Source organism: Cynocephalus volans, chromosome 13 (genome assembly GCF_027409185.1).
Source record: "Cynocephalus volans isolate mCynVol1 chromosome 13, mCynVol1.pri, whole genome shotgun sequence".
NCBI classification, from domain to species: domain Eukaryota; kingdom Metazoa; phylum Chordata; class Mammalia; order Dermoptera; family Cynocephalidae; genus Cynocephalus; species Cynocephalus volans.
The window spans coordinates 108,328,570-108,351,991 of NC_084472.1; the positions used below are offsets into that span (position 1 = coordinate 108,328,570).

Here is a 23,422-nt window from a genome sequence, read left to right on the forward strand (position 1 = left end):
CAATTTTCTTTCACATCTCCTTTCAGGCATTCTAGAAATGTAGGTTAGGGCCAAATTTCAGGTATTCCCAAGTGACTTTTCCATTATTAATTCATTTCCTATTTCCAGTGAGTCGTTGACGCTATTGCCTTAGATTTTCCATCTGAGAAACGGGATTGAGGATTTCTTCCTCCCCTGCTCTCTTTTCCCTACAGCTCTTTAGTACATTAAAACCTCCATTAACCAGAAAGCATGGTTAGAGGTAGACAGTGATCTGCTTAGTTGATCATAAATAGAGGGTCAATCCAAAAGTTCTATCACTCCAAACTTTAATGAAGAGAACTCTGTAATATGTTGGCAACATTTCCATTTCATAGGGATAATATACCAGGAAGATCTTTAATGATTAAAAATTGTGATTTTCCAAAGGTAAATATTATATTATCAGTAGAACATAGCCATTATGCTCTGTCATTATGTAATGTAATAAATACTTTATAGTTTTTTTGTAATGATTGAATGAGATTATGTATTTAAAGCACTTTGCTGGTACTGCCATTATGTAAAACAGTAAGGAGGTTCCTTGAAAAACTAAAAATAGAAATACGATCCAGCAATCTTATTTCTGGGTACATATGCAAAGAAAATGAAATTAGTATCTCAAAAATTTCTGCACTACCATGTTCATTGTAGCGTTATTCACAATAGCCAAGATATAAAAACAAACTATGTGTTCATCACAAGATGAACAGATGAAGAACATGTGAGATATGTATGTGTATATACACATACACTTATGTGTATTATACGCACACGATGAAATATTATTCACTATTAAGCAAAGAAGAAAATCCTGCTATTTGTAACGACATGTATGAACCTGGAAGACATTATGCTAAGTGAAGCAAACCAGACACAGAAAGACAAATATTTCACATTCTGATGTATAGGTGGAATCTAAAATTGTCAAACTCAGCAGCCCTTCCCCTGCCTGAACAGAAAGATATGACTCACTACTAGGGACCCAAGTGGAGGCCCTCAGGTAGGCTCCCCGAACCCAAATAGAAGGTAGTAGTGTACCACAAATACTGCTTCTGCGTAGGTAGTCTATCACAGCCACCACCACAGCTACTGGTGCCACAAGGATGGCTCACCACCACTGTAGCAGCCAGAACCACCCTGCAGGCAGTCTGCCTCACAATCAACTACATTGACACAAGAAGAGTCACCAGCAAAGCCTGCAAAAGGAGGAGGAAGTCTTTCTACCAACTTCTCTACCACATGACCAAAAATCAATGTAGAGGTACTAGAAATATGAATAAATACAAAAATATGATACCATCAAAGGAATACAGTAATTCTCAAGTACTAGACCCCATATAGCAGGAAACCATTAAAATGACTGAAAAAGAATTCAGAGCTACAATCCTGAGAAAACTCAAAGAGATAAGAGAATATTCAATTAGAGAACACAGTGAAATGAGAAAAAATATCCAGGATATGGAGAAAATTTACAAAGAGATTAATATCTTCAAAAAAGAATATAGCAGAACTCCTGGGACTGAGTGATTTATTCAATGAAAAAAAAAAAAAAAAGAAACCACAACCAATCTCTTAAGCAGCAGGTTAGAACAAGCAGAAGAAAGAATTTCAGATCTCCAAGATGGTCTTTTCAAAATAACCCAGGCAGACAAAAAAAATGGTAAAAAGAATTTTTTTATAAACATAGAAAATATGAGAACTAGCAGACAACATTAAGTGCACAAACATGCAAATTTGGGGTTTTCCAGAAGGGGAGGGAAAAGAAAAGGCATTGAAAATCTATTTGATGAAATAATAACTGAAAACTTCCCAGAAAAAATAAAAACTTCCCAGTGATAGGGAGAGACATGGTCCTTCAGATCCAGGAAGCTCAAATATCCCCAAACATATTCAATCAAAAAAGGTTCTCTCTGAGACACATTATAGTCAAACTAGCAAAGCTAAAAGACAAGGAATTCTAAAAGCAGCAAGAGAAAAGCACCTAGTCACCTATAAGGGAGTCCCTATCAGACTAACAGCAGACTTCTCAACTGAAACTCTGCAGGCCAGAAGAAAATAGGATTATATATTCAGAATACTAAAAGAAAAAAAATTGCCAACCAAAAATACTATACCCAGCAAAGCTTTCCCTCAGAAATGAAGGAGAAATAGTGTATTTCCCAGACAAACAAATACTGTAGGAGTTTACCACCACCATATGACCAGACATGCAAGAACTTCTCAAAGGAGTCCTGCATCTGGAATCCAAAAAACAATAATCACTTTTACAAATACACAAGAAAGAACAAAACCCACTGATAAAACAAAAATGAAAATGAGAAAGAAACTAAATCTTACCATGTCAAAAAACCAACAAACATTGAAGATGAATAACAAAAGGGGAAGAAAGGAACAAAAGGTATTTTTAAAAAGTGGAGCATGCCCAGGGTCCTGAGGTAGGAGCCAAGGACCACCCCTCCACCCTCAACTAGGCAATCAATGGAGTACATCCAGAATCCTAAGGTAGGAGCCAAGGGCCACCCCACCACCCATAACCAGGCAAGAAGCACACCAAAAGCACCACTTCCATGCAGGTGGCCCACCGCAGCTACCACCATAGTCATGGCTGCTGCAAAAGCAACTCAACACCAATCCGTAGCCACAGCCACCATGTAGGTGGCCAGCCACACACTCAATTGCATTGACACAACGAGAGTCACTAGTAGAGACCAGAAAAAGAAGGGGATATTTATTTTTATATCAAAGTGCTCTCTAATTTCCCTGAGATTTTTCTTTTTACACATTGTTTATTTAGGAGAGTGGTGTTTAATTTCCACACATTTATGAATTTTCTAAAATTTCCTTCTGTTACTGTGGTCAGAGAATGTCCATGATCTTAGTCTTTTAAAATTTATTGAGATTTGTTTTACAGCCAAAAAAAGAAAAGAAAAAAGAAAGTAAGCATTTAGACACACATAGCAGTTTAACAGAATAAGATTATGTCTGCTGAACAATAATAAAAATTTTGGAATTAAAAATGTATATATATATGTGTATATATATTTTTTCTTTTTTTTTAATATCTAAGCAAAAAGCAATAGAATGCCAGTAGTAAAACAACACCTGTCAATAATAATCCTAAATGTAAATGGATTAAGCTCCCCACTCAAAAGACAGACTGATTGGATTAAAAAACTAGACCCAAGTCTATGCTGTTTTCCTGATCCTCACCTCAGCTGCAAAGACACACACAGACTAAGAGTGAAGGGATGGAAAAAGATATGCTACAGAAATGGAAACCAGAAGTGAGCAGGGGTAGCTATTCTTATATAGGATAAAATATACTTGAAATGAAACACCATAAAAACACATAAAGAAGGCCACTATATAATAAAGGGATATATCCAACAAGACAACATAACAATCATAAACATATATGCACCCAACATTAGAGCACCGAGATATATCAAGTAAACACTATTTGACCTAAAGAAAGAGATAGACCCCAACATGATAACAGTAGGAGACCTGAATATCCCTCTGTCAGCACTGGACATATCATCTAGGCAACAAATCAACAGAAAAACACAGAATTTAAGTTACACGTTAGGCCAATTGGACCTGGCAGGTGTCTATAAAACATTTCATCCAAAACTACAGAATATACATTCTTCTCATCAGCACATGGGAACATTCTCCAGGATAAAACAAATTTTGTTAGGTCACAAAGCAAGTCTCAGCAAATTTTTAAAACTTGAAATCATTTGAAGTATCTTTTCAGACTACAGCTGATTAAAACTGGAAATCAATAACAAGTAAAACTCAGAACACTATAAAAATACACGGAAATTAAACAACAGGCTCCTGGATGACCTATGGGTCCAAGAAGAAGTAAAACAAGAAATCAAAATATTTCTTGAAACTAACATAAAGACACATCATACCAAAACCTATTAAGAGGGAAGTTCATTGCAATAAACACTTACATCAAAAGAATAGAAAGACTTCAAATAAACATTACATGTAACATTGCAGAGAACTGGAAAAATAAGGACAATCCAATCCCAAAAGTAGTAGACAGAAACAAATAATTAAGATCAGAACAGAACTAACTGAAATAGAGACCCAAAAAATGATACAAAAGATCAATGAAACAAAATGTTGGTTTTTTCAAGAAGATAAACCAAATAGACAAATCATTATCTAGGTTAACAAAACAAAGAAGTGAGAAGACCCAAATACCAAAAATTAGAAATGAAAAAGGAGATATTGCAACTGATATCACAGAAATACAAAGAATCATTAGAGATTACTGTAAACAACTATATACCAACAAATATGAAAATGTGGAAGAAATGGATACATGTCTGGGCACAAATTACCTAGAATGAACCAGGAAGACATAGAAAACCTGAATAGACCAGTAATGAGCAATGAGATTGAAGCAGTAATTAGCACTATCCCTACAAATAAAAGCCCAGGGTCGGATAGTTGTATTGCTGAATTCTACCAAAACATTAAAGAGAAATTAATACCAATTCTCCTCAAACTATTCTAAAAAATTGAATCAGAGGCAACTCTCCCAAACTCACTTTATGAAGCCAGTATCACCTGGGTACCAAAACCAGACATACAACAAAAAAAAAGAAAACTGCAAGCCAATATCTGATGAAAACACATGCAAAAATTCTCAACAAAATATTAGCAATCAAAATACAGCAATGCATCAAAAAAATTATACACCATGATCAAGTGGGATTTGTCCAAGGAGTGCAAGGATGGTTCAACATATGCGAATCAATGTGATACACCACATCAACAAAATCAAGGACAAAAACCGTATGATTATCTTACTAGACACAGAAAAACTTGACATCCCTTCATGATAAAGTCTCCCAGCAAATTAGGTATAGAAGGAAAGTATCTCAACACAATAAAAGCCATATATAACAAACCCACTGCTGATATCACAGTAAAAACAGCAAACAACCCAATTAAGAAATGGGCAAAGGAGATGAATAGACATTTTTGAAAGGAAGACATACAAATGGCCCACAGGTACATGAAAAAATGCTCAACATCATGAATCATCAGGGAAATATGAATCAAAACCACACTGAAATATCACATCGCACCAGTAAGAATGGCTATTATCAAAGAGACTGAGAATAACAAATGCTGGTGAGGATGTAGAGGAAGGAGAACACTTCTACACTTTTGGTGGGACTATAAACTATTCCAGCCACTGTGGGAAACAGTATGGAGTTTTCTCAAACAACTACAGATAGAACTACCGTATGATCCAGCAATCCTACTGCTTGTTGTATACCCAAAGGAATGGGAATCATCGTGTTGAAGCAATACCTGCACTCCCGTGTACATCACAGCTCTATTTACAATAGCCAAGATGTGGAACCAATCTAAATGTCTATTGACAGATTTCTGGATAAGGAAAAGTGGTATATATATATACAATGGAATACACTTAGCCATAAAAAGGAATGAAATTCTGCCATTTGCAGCAACAAGGATGGGCTCGGAGAAAATTATGTTAAGTGAAATAATCCAGACACAGAAAGAGAAGTACTGCATGTCCTCACTCATAGGTGGGAACTAAGAAAGAAGGAAAGAAAGAAAGACTACACTAAAATGTTGAACTTTCAGAAGGAGAGAATAGACCTATGTTACTAAAGTTAAATATGAACGGATCAAATTCTTGGTGATTGCCTTGAAGAATGCCATGGAGCTCCTGAACTATATCATACGTTCATGACATGTAAGTCTTCATCAGATCTCCAGCACAAGCCTCTGCTAGTTGATCTCATGGTAGAAGAAGGTCAAAGATTATTTTTAGTTCATAAAAAATAAAAATAAAATAGTCCAACACATAGAAACACAGTGTTGAATGATGGTTGCCCAGAAATTAGGGGGTGGAGGAAATGGGGAGATGTTAGTTAAGGGGTACAAAAAATGACTTGGTTTCTGGATGCTAATAAGTGCTCATTGAATGTTTCTTATTGCTGCAATTGTCAATTCTTGTATCCAGGAAGGTGTATGAAGTTTGGCTGAATTGGTAATAAGTACAAAGCCTTCCAAGGATGTGAATTTTTAAATGAAACCTTTACTTGATCTTGTTTTTATATATTTTTACTTTTCCTTTTCATACGTGAAGAAGATACTTCTAGGATTCTGGATTGGTGGGTGTGGCTAATGGTGGTTTTATTGCACCTTCCCCACAGGTGGGCAGGCATTAAATGTCTCTGCCACCAAAGTTGCTGCAACTTCATGTGTGAACTCTCTGGGAGGAATCTAATAAAAGTATTGGGAATTATGGTTTCTGCCTTTCCTTGCCTTCCATTCCAGGTTTTTATGAAAAAAAATGTAGGAAAGGTGCTAGAGAATTTCAGGGATTTGGATTTTGCCTCACTATTTCCAGTAGCAAACAGCTACAGACTAACATTGGAATTCATAGATGCCTAATTTTTCTTTGAGAATGGTTAGTAAATAGGCATTTATTTAATACCCTCAATGTGCTAAGTAGGCAGCATGCTTGATGCTTTTGTAGTTATAGAAATTGTGTTTCAACCCCCATGAAATCTAGTTGTATAAACAAGACAAACTCATGTAAAATACATCAGAGGCCAAATAAAGCAGCTTTGAGTGCTCCAGTGATGGTTCTGACAAGAGGGTCCAGAGGAAAAAGAGGTATATAAGGGCTGGATAGATTGTTTCAGGGAACCTCTTGTGGGAGGTGGAATTTGGAAAGGTGAGAGAAGGTGGGAATCCAACTACTGTGAACAATGTGACATGGATAAGGCATGGGGGAAATGGGACACCTTCCATGAGCCAGCTAGCCAGCCTGACTAGAGGTGGAGATGCTTGGTAGGGTGTTGTGATAACATCTCCCATTTCTCAAGAGCACATTCTTGGCTATTGGTGCTGCACATGCATGTGTATATGTGTGTGTGTGTGTGTGTACATTATGTTTATGTTGATGCAACATTTTTAAAAAGGATCATTCAAATTTGAAAATTGTGTTAAGGATATGAAGGCAACATATATGATAACACAGAAAGTGCTCTAATTATGTTTATACTTTCATTTATTCTTTCCCAAGTCTTCTCTGTGATAATAAATGGTTGGCAAGCCCTGGACAATCAAAAGCTACAGTAAATCCTTAAATGCAATTTTGGCCATTAGGTTTCACTGGTTTTTCCCATTATTCTTTAGCACAGCTGTAAAACCAAAATAATTTCACATATTGGTATTTTTCCCATTGTCTTTAATTCCACTATTGTCTGTGATACACAAGGAAAATAGTCTAAAGCAGGCATCTAAAAGGAGAATTGATCCAGACGACCTGGTCCAACTGCAGACGTGGCCCGTCAGCCCTGTGTCTGGTTAGGGATCTCTGAGTAGAGTCACCCATCCAGATCATCTCTACAATGGATGCTTAATTCATGTGCACATCTTCATTCAAAAGCAAGATTTGTTCATATGAAGTATAGAGCTTAAAAAAAAAAAAAACTAACCAGGGCCACATTGCTGTATCTCTTAGACGGCAGTGTATGCTTGGACAGGTAAGTGCCATTTGACAGTAAATTTCTGTGATATTTCATCAGTGGAGTTGGTTAGCTCAGGTACGTACAGGATTAATGAATCACTAAGAAATCCTGCTCTCACTTAGTACTATAAAACAGGGAAGTTTATTTGTTTTGTTTTTGTTTGTTTGTTTGTTTTGTGGGGCAAAGATAACTCCAGCTAGCAGATTGGCAAACATATGTCCTTGGTAACAACGGTGGTAAAATAAACTGGATGGCTTAATAGAGACAAGTAAACATTATTGGGAAAACTGTAAAATGTGTGGTTTGTGCTATTTGTGACTTGTTTTTGATGTGTTAATAGTGTTATATTCACATACCAAAAACACCATGATATTGTTCATAGTTTTGCTGACAATGGGCTGGATGCTTTTGAAGATGTAATCTTCAGGCCACCACTAGTCAGTTTTCCAGTAAGTTCAGAAACGATCTTCTATTCTTTGTACTTAAAACACTTCAGACAGCCTTAACATATACAAAAGTTATCGTCTAACATTTCATTGCATCCCTGGTGTCTTCCTTTTCCCATAGAATAAGCAATGTTATAAATAGCAGTTAGCATCTCAGACTAGCACACAAAATACTATTGGTAGTTAAATATATATTTGTTGAATAAATAAGTAGACAAACACTAGCTCTATTCACTTGAGTTCTGTGTCCTTAAATCAAGGGATCGTGTAATATAAGAGAGAAGAGGTCACTATTTCCTTTTCCTTTTCAGGGAGACAAATTTAGACCTATGCGATATTTCACGATAAATGAAAATGCTGCCCATTCACCTCGGGAGCACTTTGCCCACTGTCCCGTTTCTCTTCTGTGCCCGCCACACTTTGGGTGAGCTTAGGGGCATTCTGCCCATATCGCCTGCTCCACAATTATTCACTCTTCTCTGCCTCTTCTCTATCAAAACTCACTTCTTCAGCAAAACTGATTTTAATTAGATTTTTCATCTTTAAAATTGTATATTTTCAAAATTTTTAAAGGACATGTAAAATTAATATATTTGTGAAGATAAAACCACTTCAAGTATATTTGTTTCTCATCATTTTCCCCATTTCAGAAGTTTTTCTCATCAAGCACAAATATGCTAAACTTCAAAGCTGGACAAACGCTTTTGTGATAAATCTTTTGAGTCCTTTCATCCGCTGAGAAAAGGTTATAGTAGATGTAAATTCATAGTCTCTGGAATGACCATTTACAAAAGTAAATAAGGTATATTTTCTTTTAGAAGAGATTTTCAGCATCTTAGAGATTTCTTCAGAAACTCTTTCGTGGTCCTGAACAGTTTGACAATAAAATTCGATTGTATAGCTGGGATCCATTTTTCAAAATGACATCTTTTTAAGAGAAGAACAGTGGAACGTCTCAGCAGGGAAGTCCTCTCTGCTGACATCTATAAAAGACTGGCGGTAATGAGGATCCATGTAAATCAAACTGTCGTCTCGAAATCCAGCACAGTAGAGTGCCTCTTTAGGCTGGCCACCAATAATCCCCACACAATATTCTAGGCTTAAAACACCTTCTACCAACTCTAAGTAGCTGGTGTTTGTTCTTTCTCCACCAAGTCTAACAGGAACTAGAATAAATACAGCTTTGTGGCCTGCATTATCAGAGGTCATGGAAGTGCTCTGTTTATCAATCACATCAGAATTGTAAACTGTACAATCTTATGCAACATGAATAGTTATTCCTTGTAAAGCAGGGCGTCTTGCCTCTTCAGCTGCTTTTCTTAAAATGTGAGTGACCACAGCTGGTCCATACCAATCTTCAGCTTTTTTCCAAGACTTCTTTCTATATTCTATTGATTGAAGAAAGCAAAAGAGAGTCAAGGGGGAATCACCAAAACAACAGATAATTTTCCTGTGATAAATTTCATTTTGCATTTCATGATCAGAATATTTCCCAATTGTTTTTTTCAGAGAAATCGTTGGGGTTTTGAGTTCTCTTTCCCCTGAAATCAAATCAAATGATGCAGTAATTTTTTTTACGGTGTGGGAAGTCCATGACTGAGAGTCAGAATTTTCAGTATTCAAAGCATCAGGCCAGGTCCACACTCCACCAAGAAAGTGCAGTCTGAGCCCTTGAGCCAGCAGCATCTGTCCAATTCTCAATGTGCAGCCCCAGCCACAATCTGTTGTCAAAGCCGAGGCTTCCACTGAAGGAAATTCTTCCCCGTAGGCCAGCCACATTCTAGAAATGAAACCTTTATGAAATTCTTCTACGTTTCCCGCAATTCTGTGATCTTCTATTGTACATCCTGATCTTGCAGGTAACATTTTATATTCATCTTCGTATTTCAAATGGTGACACGTTCCAAACAATAATACAGGGGAATTTCTACTAAAATACGTCTTTGTTTTCAGTACCTAACTGTATTCCATGTTGTTCCAAGCAGATATAAATTTAGTTTTTAACTTGTCAACTTCATCTGTTCTCATGGCCTCCGTATTCAAATTCTAAAGAAAAAGCCATTGCTTGATTGCGTTTTTCCAAAGAATTTAATCTTCTGCACTGACCTCACACATGGCTTCTATCAAGTTCCTCACACATGACTTGAGGCAAAAACCTTCCCTTGTGTGACACTGCGTATTCCGTGTTCACAGATTGCGCAAAGTCATCATCATAACCAAACCGGGAAATGCTCCAGCTCTAGCAGCAATCAACACAAAAGCAGTCCACGCGCACCCAGCCACTCCAATCTCAGCACTGCAGCTACAGTTAGACATCAGAAAGAAAAGATTTAAATAGACCTAATTCATATTATGTTGTGACTAGCCAATAACACCATAACCACACTAAATCATTCAGTCTTTTAAAAGTAGGTATTTATATACTCAAGTAGATGTTGAAAGATATCATTGAAACAAGGAGAGGCAGAAATTTTTAAGCAGTATGTGAAAGACCTGGGTGAGGAGAGGAAACCATTTTTAATAGAAAGGTTTGTCTTCCTTGGACATGTCAGCCTTTCCATGGAAATCCTTCCTCTGGGTCTGTTTAAGTCAGCTCTTGCAGACCATATTGAAATCTAAATACTTCCCCACGTAACTCCCTTCCTACTATGTCTTAGTAATGGCTATCAATGAGACCATACTTATAATATCAACTTTATCTTCATACGCTTCATGCTCTTTTAGAGATAAGAGATCATAAATGTTACGTTTTCTCTCTTTCCCCATGTCCAACCCAACCTTGGTTTTTTAAAGGCCAAGTGGCCCTCAACTATCAGCATGAGCAATACCTCCCAGAGTACACACGAGCCCCAGATCACCAGCCCCGTGAGCCTTTAAGCTTCAGTTTCTTCATCTGTAAGGTAGAGATAATATTAGAACCTAAATAATGGAAATATTATGAGAAGTGAATGAGACAACGCAGATTAAGCTCTTGTGCAGTGCCTACCACATAGTAAAAACGCAGCAGGTGACAAACGGTCTGTGGTGTCATTGCCACGTTCCTCCCTGGCTCTCAGATTTGCATGCTTTTGCGTCCAGCTTCTTTCACAATTCAGGGGAAGGGTGCACAGTTCAAGACCTCCCACAATTTCACTCACTGTCTTCTACCGCTGTCCACAGACCATCAGCCCCACGGAGCATGTCAGCAGGGTGTTCGCTGGAGATCTCTAAAGAAGTAAGTCCCACTGGTGCAGACACTTAGCCATGCCCGTGTCTGCCTATAGCTTGCCATCCTCTCTACAGAACATGTTTTCTATGGCAATCCCAGCTCCTTTCTCGGCTATTTATCAGTGTCTTCCAACACCACTGATCTCGTGGCAGTTTTTAGTTTCTGAGTGAATTACAGGCCATCTAGAAGGGCTGCAAGGACAGGCTCTTCCAGGCCAGAAGCTTGTTAGTACATAGTGCACTGATCGTAAGGACATAGGGAAATCCATCACTTAGGAGATATGGTTTGTTTCTCTCCTGGCACACCCATTCCCATGCCAACATAATTTATGCACAGGCGTGACTCCTGAGACACATGTCCCTGTGACCTCGCTTTCTTGCTTCTTCCTCTACTCATGCACTGTTCTCTCAGGAAAGGCATCTGGACCCTTCCTTTCTCAGCTCTGCACACCTTATTGGATTCTGTGCCCATAGTCATCCAGACAAGAGAATCACCACTTCTCAGCCTCAGGGATGTCTGAACTCCTGCTAAGGGCCAGCTTCCAGGGCCTGGCTAGGGGCAGAAGACTGAGTACGAGTCACCATACATTGCTCTTCCCTTCCCATGTCACATCTGAGCTCTCTACAGAAACTGATCATATGAGATTATCCAAGAAGTGACTTTCTTTTTTTTCATATTAAGCTTTTAAAACTACTTTCTCTCTAGGCTGGCATAGACTTTTTCTGTTTGAATGTAATGCAGCCCATAGCTAGTAAATCAAAAGCATTCTTTGATTTTTTCTTTTATGTGTGCTTATTGAGAATGCCATCTCTGTAGCATTTCAAATCCTGTTCTGGAAATCCACATTCACTTAATTAATACTGCATAGCCAGCATTTCGTCTTCCAGAATTACTTTTCACCAAAGGTACAAATAGCACTTGTGCTCCCGGTCCTGTGGTTTCCTACCTGAGAGTCCGGAATTTCTAAAGATGCTTTGCTCATTTTAACTGATGGTGTTATTTTGGTCCACCAGAAGCACTAGCAGCAGTGAGTGTCTCCTGTGAAGTTTATTTAGTATCTTTATAGAGTCTCCATACGAAGACCAAAGAGAACAGTAAATCAAAATGGACCATATACAGTTGTAGGACTGGAACAGGAGTAGACACAGAGACTGACATACACAGACACAATGAGCCTGTGTTCCAAAGACAGACGATAGAGCAAGGGCGGCAGGGAATATAAGAATAAGAATTTGGAAAGAACGAGCTACGTGTTTTCCTTTAGATCCTCTAAATACCTCTTTTCTAGTTCTTATTTTGTGTCTACAGGTAAAAATCAGATTCCTGAGAAGCGGTCTGCCACGACCCTGGCAAAGAACCATATATATAGCAATAATCCATTTAGTATGCATTAAATAAGTTAATTATTTAGATTAGCAAACAATATTTGATTGTTGTTACTAAAAAATAGCAGACAGCTTAACTTCAGGCTTCATAACAGCATCAGAGTAGTATGCAGAAAATCCAGCCCATCTCTTGCAGTACACTTGTCTTCCTCACCACATCCAGCTTAACAGGCTGCAATAAAGAGCACAAGGCACTTTTTAAGCATCTTTGTGACTCTGTGGACAGGTCTTAAGAAAAATGAAGTCAAATTCTCCCAGGAATTCTGGGGGTGGAAATTTCCATTGATTGGCTGGGTGGCAAGGTAAGGAAGCAGCCCTCATAACATGGGAATAAAAACTGCAGTGGGATGACTGATAATTTACTGCCTGTGTATATTTATTTGTATTAATTAATTAGTGTTTGCATGTTCTCATTCTTCATCTCATTTATAATCTCCTAAAAGGCACAGATGAGCCCTTATCTGTTAAGGATCGTATATAAAAGACCAACTGGATAAGACAAGGTGAAGATTGTGAGAAGCTTAGTCACCATTTCTAAGTAAAACTGTTCAAAGACTAGGGACGTGGCTTGCACAGTTTCTGGGAAAAAGAAATGTGAAGTAGGAAAGTGCCACCGGCTTTTCATTTTGTGTTCTTTGCCCTCATAATGACACCTGACATCATCTCTCACAGGGGCTCACAGTCCCCAGCTCCTTAGTGTCCCCATCAACTTCTACTATTTGAGCCTTCATTTGCAAAAACAGAAATATCAAATATTAACCTTTCCAGGGTGGCTTTTCTTTCTTCATGGTTCAAGGACTTCAAATAAGGAACAAAGCCCTAAATGAGGGATTTCAGGCACCCACCAGAAGGGGAGTTTTGATTTTGGGTGACATCCAGTAAAGGCCTCCTGTCTATATCTAGAACCACACCTCGTAGCCTATTGCATGCTATGGTATGTTAGTTTTTAGGTTTCAGAAAGGATGACAAAGGAAGGGGTCACCTAGCTCTGTGGCTGTGGTAAGTGCTCCAGCAATGGGCTATCAAGGGTCAGATTTCAGGTCTGCAGTTCCCATGCTGTGTGGCCATGGGCAAGTCACTTGCTGTTCTCTGGCTCAGATCCCTCATCTATAAAAGAAATCAGTCCAACCTCAGGGTTGATGAGAAGATTAAGTGTAACACTTGTAGAGAGGTTCCTAGCATACAGTAAGCACTCAATCAATGTTAACAATTATCACTACACAAAAGACAGGACTGTCTCACAAAATAATTGAACCCATGGTCTGGAGAATCACCTTTGTCAAAGCAGCTTTCTGCTAAAATTGTATTAACATTCTTCATTTGTCCCAAAACCAAAAGTATGATTAGGAAAGGTAGAGGACTTAGAGATAAACGCCATTTTGACTTAAATCTGGGGTGCGGCAGACCTGCAGTACAAATCACCTTTACTAATGAGACAGCTGGACCAAGCTCCAGTCTCCCCAGGAAGGAATATGATATTTGTCTCCTAGTAACAATTTTTTTTAGCCCTTTCTCTAAGGACATGAGAATATAAGAATTCCCAGCCTATGTTAGACTCATGCTTGGCTCCTAAAGGCCACATTGGCTTTGATAGTGAAAGTTAAGGGCCAGACCATAGCTGTCCTCCTTAGCTCAGCATCAAATATGAGCGATGTTTGACAAATATATTACTGGCTTTCATGCAGTTATTTATAACTTTTTTTATAAACTTACCAACAGCAAATGAGTTGTGAGTCTGTTAACAGTCCCCAAATAATTGGGAAAATCTTTCTTGCCAAGAGAGGGTTAAGAAAACGTACGTCTAAAACACTCCTCTCCAACCACTTCCCTTTCCCTCCCTGCTCCCCATCCCACCTGGTTGGAGATGTGAACCAGGCAAGCAGAACTTCAGGGCTGCTGGGTAGCTTTCCAACTTCGCAGTTGTCTTCTGCACATGCGCAGCTAGCAGGACAATAAAATATTGTTCATTGCTTCTACCCCACAACCAATTAGGTCAGCTGTAAATATTGGAATTGCTTGGTAAACATGCTGGAAGATTGTGCTGACTTGTTAATATAAGTGAAAATGTAATTAGATTTATAACACATTTTTTTTCCAAACCATAATTTACAACAACAAGAGAAGAAAAAAATTCTCTTGCAACCTGCTGAAATACCATTATTAAAATGCACATGAAAAGTCAATTATGCCAGAGGGAGGTATTTAAGAGAAGTGAGTTTCCATACCCTGGGATTACACCGTGGGGATTACATATTTCTTATTTGGTGGTTTCTCTGAGATCTTTGCTGCTGCCAAATGAAAATGAACAGATATTTTACTTATTTCACTCTGAAATGCCACTGCAGATAGCACGAAGAAGTAAACTAAATAACCTGGCTCCTTGGAAACCTACTCTGTTCTCCTCAAAACCCCAGGAAAAGCCGAGTAGTCACCATTCTTTTTTACGTATAAGCCTGTCTCTCTTTCAGCAATAGTCATATTCCTTAAAACATGTGAAAATCAAATATTTTTTCAAATGTTATTCTGTTTTACATTCTAAATGAACAGATTATTATATGGAGTTCTGTGCGGGTACCCTTATAGCAAGATGAGCAATAATCCTTCATTTTTGCTTTAAAACCTGGAGTTTACTCTGCTCCCAGGATGACAGATGTAGTGCCACTCTACCTACCCTCAGGCAAGGGAGGCACAGAGTAATGTGATATTCATGTGGCATTAGAGGCCCAGGTGTCACCACTTGCCCTCCCTGGGCAGGAGATCTTGGTGTCTGCACTGCCTGGGCTGGACTTTCTCCCATGCAGGCACCTCTGTGTGCAGGCGGGGCTCGGCCCTTCTTCCAGAGGCTGAGGTTCTAATCCCAGTTCCAGCCTTAACCGAGTCAGGTTGCTGCTTCTCTGCTTTCTGGTTTCCTCATAATAAATGTAGGTATTATTGTACCTCATCTGTGTTTGAGGTTCCAGTGGGGAAAAAGCTAGTTAAAAGAAAAATCATGGCCTCAAACTTCTCCTAAAATGTTCAGTTTAGATAATGGAAGAAATTTTTAATAACATTTTTTAGAATTGCTAGTGCATATATTGCAGATAAATTACTCTTTGGGGGGACGGAGATTTTGGTGTTGCCATATAAGAATCAATCAGTAAAGTAAATCACATATATTTGTGTGTGTGTTTCTGTGAGTATACTTTTATATTTTATCCATACCAATATGTATGTACATACGTTACAAATGTACATATACACAGGAAGATCTAGAAGAGACAAAATTGGGGAGCGGGGAAGTTTACAGACTTTGATTCAAAGTAACATCATAATCCATTGGTATGGCTTAGGAATTGAAAACCGTGCAAATGGTCATCCAGCATAAAAATGCCCAGTTTTTATTTATTTATTGAATGTAATCATATGATTAATACCTTGATATTTGCATTTTCTTGCAAGTAAAGAGCACATTAAATTTTTTATGAAAAGTATTTCTGTACAGATTAGCTGGATTTCCTTCAACTGAAATATTCTGTTTGATTTTACCATGTTTGGGGGAAAATCTGAATATGCTTGGGCCTTTCTGGATACACGTGGCTTCAACTTTTGCCCTCAGCATAGGTGTTCAGCTTCCAGGACTGTGGGTAATGGGTTTCCTTTTTTCTCACTTGATTCTGCTTTACTCCTTTGAGAAACCTTTCGATGGACCAGCACTGGAAACCAGTTTTAAGAGACTTAGAGGTGGCTTAGAGGTAAAAGACAACTAGGAAGGATTTGCAAGGCCAGGTCAGTATCTGCTTGGCCTGTGAGTTCAGTCTTCACAAACAGCAATGCAGACCCCACCCTAAGTCACTGGCTTCTCCCATCCACCTCTAAGCCACCCAGGATGAATTCTGAGGGAGGAAAAAAGAAAAAAGAAAATTGATGAACCCAGAGCATAAAGTTCTGACCAGTCTATGTGGAGTCTACCTGGGTTTCTTTACAACTGATCTGTAGGGATTTTGGAGGACATATTAAAAAAAAGAAGAAGGGGAAAAAAAGGAACCATCCTCAGTGACTTCTACACTTGTCTGTTTTTCAAAGTCAAAGACCTGTGTCACAAGACTCTAAATCTTTAGGGTTATATTTGGGAGCAGGAAGAAGAGCACAGAAGAGCCATGATTTTGCAATCTGTTTAAGCAGGTCATTTTGTATCACCCCTAATTATGTTCCTCCTTCCAGTGTCTTTCGAGCTCTACCTTCCCACCGAGAACCGTCTTCTTTCCTGGGGGTGAAGGAAAGGGCTCCCGGTGAAGACCCCCACTCGCTGGGCAGACACTGTCCTCTCCACGTCCGCCGCTGCAGGGCCAGGGGCTCTCCCCTCCCCTCTTGCCTCTGCTTTGCCCTCTCACGTTGCTGTCACAGCTGCAGCATCTGTGCACAGCATTTCTCCAAGCCAAGAGATGATGGAAGAGTGGAGGAGAAATGAGACAGTCATTCCCAAGGAGGGGGCGTATGTGGGTGTGGATAGAAAATGTCAGGGGACCTGAGGCTTCTACACCGTTATCTCACCCTGGATCTGAGCCAGCCCCTGACTGACTTGTTTTCACACCAAGAACCACAGCACGCACGAGGCTGGATGTTGACAATGGGGACACTGAGGCAGAAAGGAGGTGAGGACGGGAAGAAGTGGAGATGTAGCAAAAGGACCCAGACTCTGAGTCAATCTCACCATACCACACTGAGGAACAGAATTATAAATTAAAACTTTCCCCGAGTATCTCATTTCTGAAAGACCTGCCTCTGTGACCTACGCTGTAAGGTCAGCAAAATCAAAGGGCAGAACCAACAGTGACACAGTGAACTGGATCCGTGAGCGGCCAGCACCGGGCCCACCACAGTCTGGGTAAGGGCGAGAGGAACCCAGCGAGCGAGCAAAGAACAGCTTTCTCTCCTAAATCCTGTCCACCCTCATGTGTCCTCTGTTCTACCCCAAGAGCATCTCGAGTCTCTGTTCTTTACAGCTTCAGTTCTAATCCCAACGCAGCTTCCATCTTCTCTTCCTAGACGACACTGAGCCAGCCTCTGACCTGGCCTCCCACACCCGTTCTTGTCCCTTTTTATTCGTTCCTGTTTTGCAGTGTGAGTGACAGTATTGCTTCCCTTTAACGGTTTTTCAGCGCACTTAGGATGAAATCAAACCCTTAACAATGCCCTTCATCATTTGGCCTCTGTCTCTCACAAAAGTTCCCTGACCTCCCATTGTTTTACACTCTCTCGCTTCTCCAAATATGCACTACGCTTCCCTTCCTGCCTTGGGCTGGTGTGTACACCTACAGTGTACTCCCCCACGTCCCATCTTTGCCTAGTAAATTGCTACTACGTTCCAAGCGTCCTCCAAAACTCAACTCTAAATACACTGAATTACCAAGAAACGAAGGGCTTTGTATTTTAGTAACATCCAAAAAAAAAAAAAATCCAGCTTCTCATTACATGAAATGAAATTATTTCAAACAAAAATATGTCTCTCATGTGGTCTTTTATAAAGTTGAATTACCAATAAAATATAAATATTTTCATGCCCAATTAGTTTCAAGTCAGAGAAACCCTTTTAAACTAAAGACAAGAAAATGTTTAATAAGGAGCTTCAGATCCGAGAGACCATAAGGGAGAAAGAGACATGGGTCTGCAGGTGAGACTGGAGCCAGGAAGTGGCGACCAGCGCCCCCTCAGCTGCCCGCTGCCCCTGGGTCACGGGAGCTGCAGTTTAGGCTTCACCTTCTGCACAAAGGCTTTCTTTACCTCACAGCTGTTTCTGTCCTAAACTCATATCCCAGCTCACAAACTAAGGGACTAGCTTCCCAGTTTCCCAGTTTCTCATTACAGGAAGAGAGTGTCTGATTGGCTCAGCTCAAATCAGGTTTCCCGGACTTGTGCAATCATACCCAGAAAGTGGCATCGTGGTGGACAAAGGACCATGGGATGGGGGACAGGGCAGGTCTCAAAGATGTAAAGTGCAGGGGTGGGCTTGGTAGACACCCCAAAGGGCTTACTACAAATAAACACAATACCATAATCACAATAAATAAGTATTTTAAATGTTACATGTCACTTCGGAGATACATGTATATATTTGAAGGTACTTCAAAAAGTTCATAGAAAAGTAGGGTTAAAAGTTAACACAAATCCTTCCATGAACTTTTTGAAGACCTCTCATATAATATACGTCATGCCCAAAAGGGTACACAGTGGTATAGCTAACACTTGCGGTGCCCATTCAGTAGTAAATTCAACCTCAAGAAGATTGTGTCTGATATGCAAGAAAAATGAGCCATCAATTAATTGTAAAATGGGTTGAATAAATTGATGCATTATATATTTCCTTCTAATATCCGGTGAGTGCCTTTGATGTGCTTTGTGCTTTCATGGAGTCATTAATTAGAAACTTGTGTTGAGGGACGGGTCAGGTATTGTGCTAGAAATCAGAAAATTAGTGAAATTAATAAGGAAGTCTTCCTGCAGGAGGCAGATCTTGAGTTCCGTTTGAAATGCCAAATGCTTCGACAGCTGGTGGGAACTGTGATCTGCAGGAATAACAAAAAGTTAATACAAAGCGAAGCAAACCTGATGGAAGGAAAATACAGACTGGCTGTCCCTCAGATGAAATTTACCTGGCAACTGGTAAATCACTGGGACTTCACTCAAGTCACTTTGTCAGATCTTCTGGAAGGCCTAGCTAGAGTGGGCACTGTAAAGATTGGTTTATGGCTCGGATATTTGTTACGTTTTAATAAGGCTTGGAAACTTATATGTTATTCACTGCAGCTGCCAATCGAGTACCTACGTAAAAGCAAGACAAACATAACAATAAATGCTCAGCTCTCCAGCGTTCATCGACTCTGCAGGATGCACTGTGGGCTTTATGAACGTGTGTGAGAGTATTCAGAAGCCTGGGAAAAGGTCATTGGTATTTTTGGAGCAATAAATCAAGTACGAAAAGATTTGCATTTTGGCTGTATAACATGCGGGACTGGATTAGAGGGGGAGAACACTTTGAAGTAATATTTCTCTGCTGACTTGTTTTATTAGCTTCCTTTAAACATGTTACATTATTGCTTATAGAATTTCATTTACTCGGATTGGCAGCTTGATAAATACGTCCATTGGCGATGATTTAGATTGCTCTGGGCATTAATATTATTAAAACCTGTCACAAGGAAATGTCTGAAAGATGACTTACTGTAAAGATTGCAGCACGAAATAAATCATCCAGTGGTATTTGTTACCATTTACGGCCTCTTGGAGCTGAGTCAATCCCTTTTTATGTTGCATTATTTTTCAAGTTTTTATAGCCTTACATTATATATTGCTGTCAGAAATGAACAGATGGGGTGTTGAACATGAGTTTTCTGAGTAATTCCCGCCCTCCAGTTATTGGTGTGAAGGGCAAGTGTGAAACTGTGTTCTTGAGCAGAAAAGAGAGAGAAAGAGGTGGCAAAGCTGCTGTTGAGGAAAGGGCCCCTTTGTCAGACTGTTGAGGCCAATTCCACCAGCTGGTTGGAATCCCTGACTGGCAGTCACCCTGTTTGGGTTTCAAGCACAAGAAGAGGTGGCTGTACTTGGCTCCAGAGCGCCAACAAATGCAGTTTTCAAACGCGTTTTCTCTGAGTGCCCCCTGCGGAGACACCTCCACCTCTGCAGGGGAACGTGTCATACTCCTTCCTTCCTAAAAAGCTGAGAAATTCAAAACACAAAATGAAACAAACAAACAACAACGAAAAAAAATCAGTAGAACAAGAAGAAAGACAAGATTTCTGTTCTTCACGTGAGTGATTGATTAATGTACAAGCATCCTCTTAGGGGATTCTGTGCAGGATGAATCGTTCCTCTGGGTGCTCAGAAACAGTATAAAAAGAATAAAGGGAGCCCCGTGGAGGTTCTCAGCACTTGTAGAAGAGGCAGGAGCAGACTGTCCGAGGGCTTATACACGCCGAAGCGCAGTGTGCCCGCAGGAGTCTTTAGCTGTCCTCTGGGGGGCCAGGCAGCCCCCTCATTGTCAAAGGAGCCCCTCTGCAGAGTCCTGAGGCTTTGCGACCCTTGGAGGAGGAGAGAAAACTCACCCACTAAAATGCCAGCCAACTTTTTAAAAGGAGGGGTAAGCGTGTGTGAATTTCCCCCACTCACGTCCCCTAGCCACGATCACATCCATTCTGAGCACTTCCGCACGGTCCCAGCACATCACAGAGATGTGTGGAATGTCTGGGTGTCTGGAATACAAATTCATCGCTTACCAGCTTGGGTGAGTTGCTTAATTTCTGATCGTCATAAATGTGGATAAGAAGATTCTTTTCTGCTCACTTCATGGTGTTGCTGTGACTGTGAAAAGTCAAACCACACAACACACACACACACACATGTAAACATGTTTAATGGTCCATACACCTGTCAAAGATAGGTATTTGAATCATCATCTTACAACCAGGTTCTTTCCTTCTCCCCATAAAGCTCTGTATTTTCATGAGTTTATCTATCTCTATTACTCACCTCCTCATCTGCAGATCCCTAAATGTCGAGTGCCCTCTCCGCCATCTATTAAGTGTTTGCTGACTAGGAACGACGTGTAGATAATGCTCTGAGCTTCGTAGCCCCCTCCCCCAAACCAGGCCCATTTTCTCCTGCTGCACCTCTGACTCCCTTGTCCTGGTTTTCTTCTATGTCATCTCCAAAAGGACATTCCATGTGAGTTGCCGCCTGTTTATTTGTCACATTTGTGTGCAGATGCCATCTGGATAAGCTCATGTAAATGTTGATATTGACCGGTCACACCCAAAACAGGCAGGGCTGTGGAGGACCCTTTCTCTCTAGGCGAAGTTCACATCTTTGCTGCCTTTCATTTGAGATCTCATTGTTTAGTAGCACAAAACGTCTTCTATCCCTAACCAGGGAGAGTGCATAAAAGGGTGGACTTCAAATAGCTGGTGAGTTAGTTGATAAAGGCAGTCAGGTATGTAGCAGAGCTGTAATCCCTGTATTCCTGTGAGAAATACTCCCGCCCCTTCTTTCCCATTGCCCCTCCAAAGGAATATCAGCTTAAGCTCCATCACCCCCCAACTGAACTGGCAATGCTGAGCCATAGGCTAATTGGTACATAAACGCGTCACTCTTAAATATCCCATTTATCTATAAATTATGCATTTCTCATTTTTCTTTCTTTCTCTCTCCCTCCTCTGCTCCCTTCTTACTGTCCTCCCTTCTTTATCTTTTAAATTTTGCTTACTTTTACTTCCCCAGAGATATATTGGTGGAGTCATCAAAGTTCTTAGCCTCTTTTGAATAGGTATCGTGATGTCTGTGTTTCCACATAGTAGCTCTCCTGTCTCATATTGAGGCTATGACTCAGCAAGCTAAACAATCGGTGGATTTTCTCTTTTGTCCTCTGGACACTTCGCAAGGACCTGCCTTCAATGTTCTCTCACCGAGTCCTCACCGAGTTCCCACCAGTCCATGCCTATCCCACCTTGAAGAAGAGAAGCAAAGCACTAAGCTTGAAACCTGCTTTTCTTATTAACCAGCAGCCACACACTTTCTCTAGGCTAAATCTCCTATCTGTAAATCAAGAGGAGCAACGAGACACAATCATATAAAGCTCCTTCAAACTTTGAGTTATCACTTGCTCCTGTTCCACCTGCCATGTCCTGAAACAACCTCGTGGTTGCTGGTTTCTCCTTGTACTATTTTGCCTTTTCTGGAAAGAAGAGATTCTGCTGATGATAATCACTAAATATCTTTCTCTAACCAGTTCCAAGATAATACCTCATGCAGAGTTTATAAATCTTCCTTCTCCTCCTTGTTTTAGCTCTCATTTAAAAAGTCATCATATATTCTCTAAAATCATTAAACCATTCATTAAATTACCCTAACGGGGTGTGTGTGTGTGTGTGTGTGTGTGTGTGTACGCGTGTGCATGTGTGATGTGTTGGGTGGGGGGTCAGGAAGAGAGGCAAGTTTGACCCAGAGCAACCTGACATCATAAAGTTTCATAGTAATATCTAATTACTGCTGCCCACCTCTTTATTATTAATTCCACAATTCCAGCACATAAAATAACTTAATCATTTCCAGAATTTGCATGACTAATGGAGTGAGTTCTGATAGAATAAGGATAAGTTTCATAATTAGGTTTTGCCGGGAACTTGTGCAAACCAGTCTATTTATAATTTGGTCAGCTCCAAATTTTTAATGAGAACACTGAGAGGCACTGAAGCCTCTAGCAGCATTCACCTCCTACTTTAATTACCCACAGTAATTCTGACAATTACACACTTGTCATAAATCACATTATAATGACCCATGAAGAAGGTGCATTTAATTACTAAAAGGAGAGTTCTCAGGTTAAACAGGTAGATGAGATATGCCAAGAAGTGAACCACACTTGAAAACTGAGTTGCCTGAATATGTGGCATAGAAGAGCCATTCTCTGCAGCCTGTATGTAGTGAACAAGGAAAGCCATTGCCAAATGCCTGGTTTTAGCTCCTACATGTAAAGAGCTTTGAGGTCATCACTCCTGTACTTACAACAAGGAAAAAGCAAACAAACTGAAAATTAAAGACTTTTCTTGGTCCATCAGAGAAGTGAGATTGCAGCGCAAATGTCACCCTGATATCTGGAGACAGTCATTGCCTCTCTCCAGATCCACTTATTGGGGAAGAAGCCACTTGAGGTATAACCTGATAGGAACATTTGAAAGATCCTTTTGATGAATTGCTAGAGACTGCAGGTGACCTAGGTGAAAAGTGAGAAACTCCCAGGGGGGCTGCAATACTGTAGGAGGGGACCACTTCTAGGGTTTTAACTCCAGG

General features: G+C 39.9%; 1 pseudogene; it reads right to left on the bottom strand.

Moving 5' to 3' along the window:
* Nucleotides 1–8,695: 8,695 nt before the first annotated feature.
* On the bottom strand, nucleotides 8,696–10,039 carry LOC134361746 (cysteine protease ATG4C-like; annotated as a pseudogene).
* Nucleotides 10,040–23,422: the final 13,383 nt, after the last annotated feature.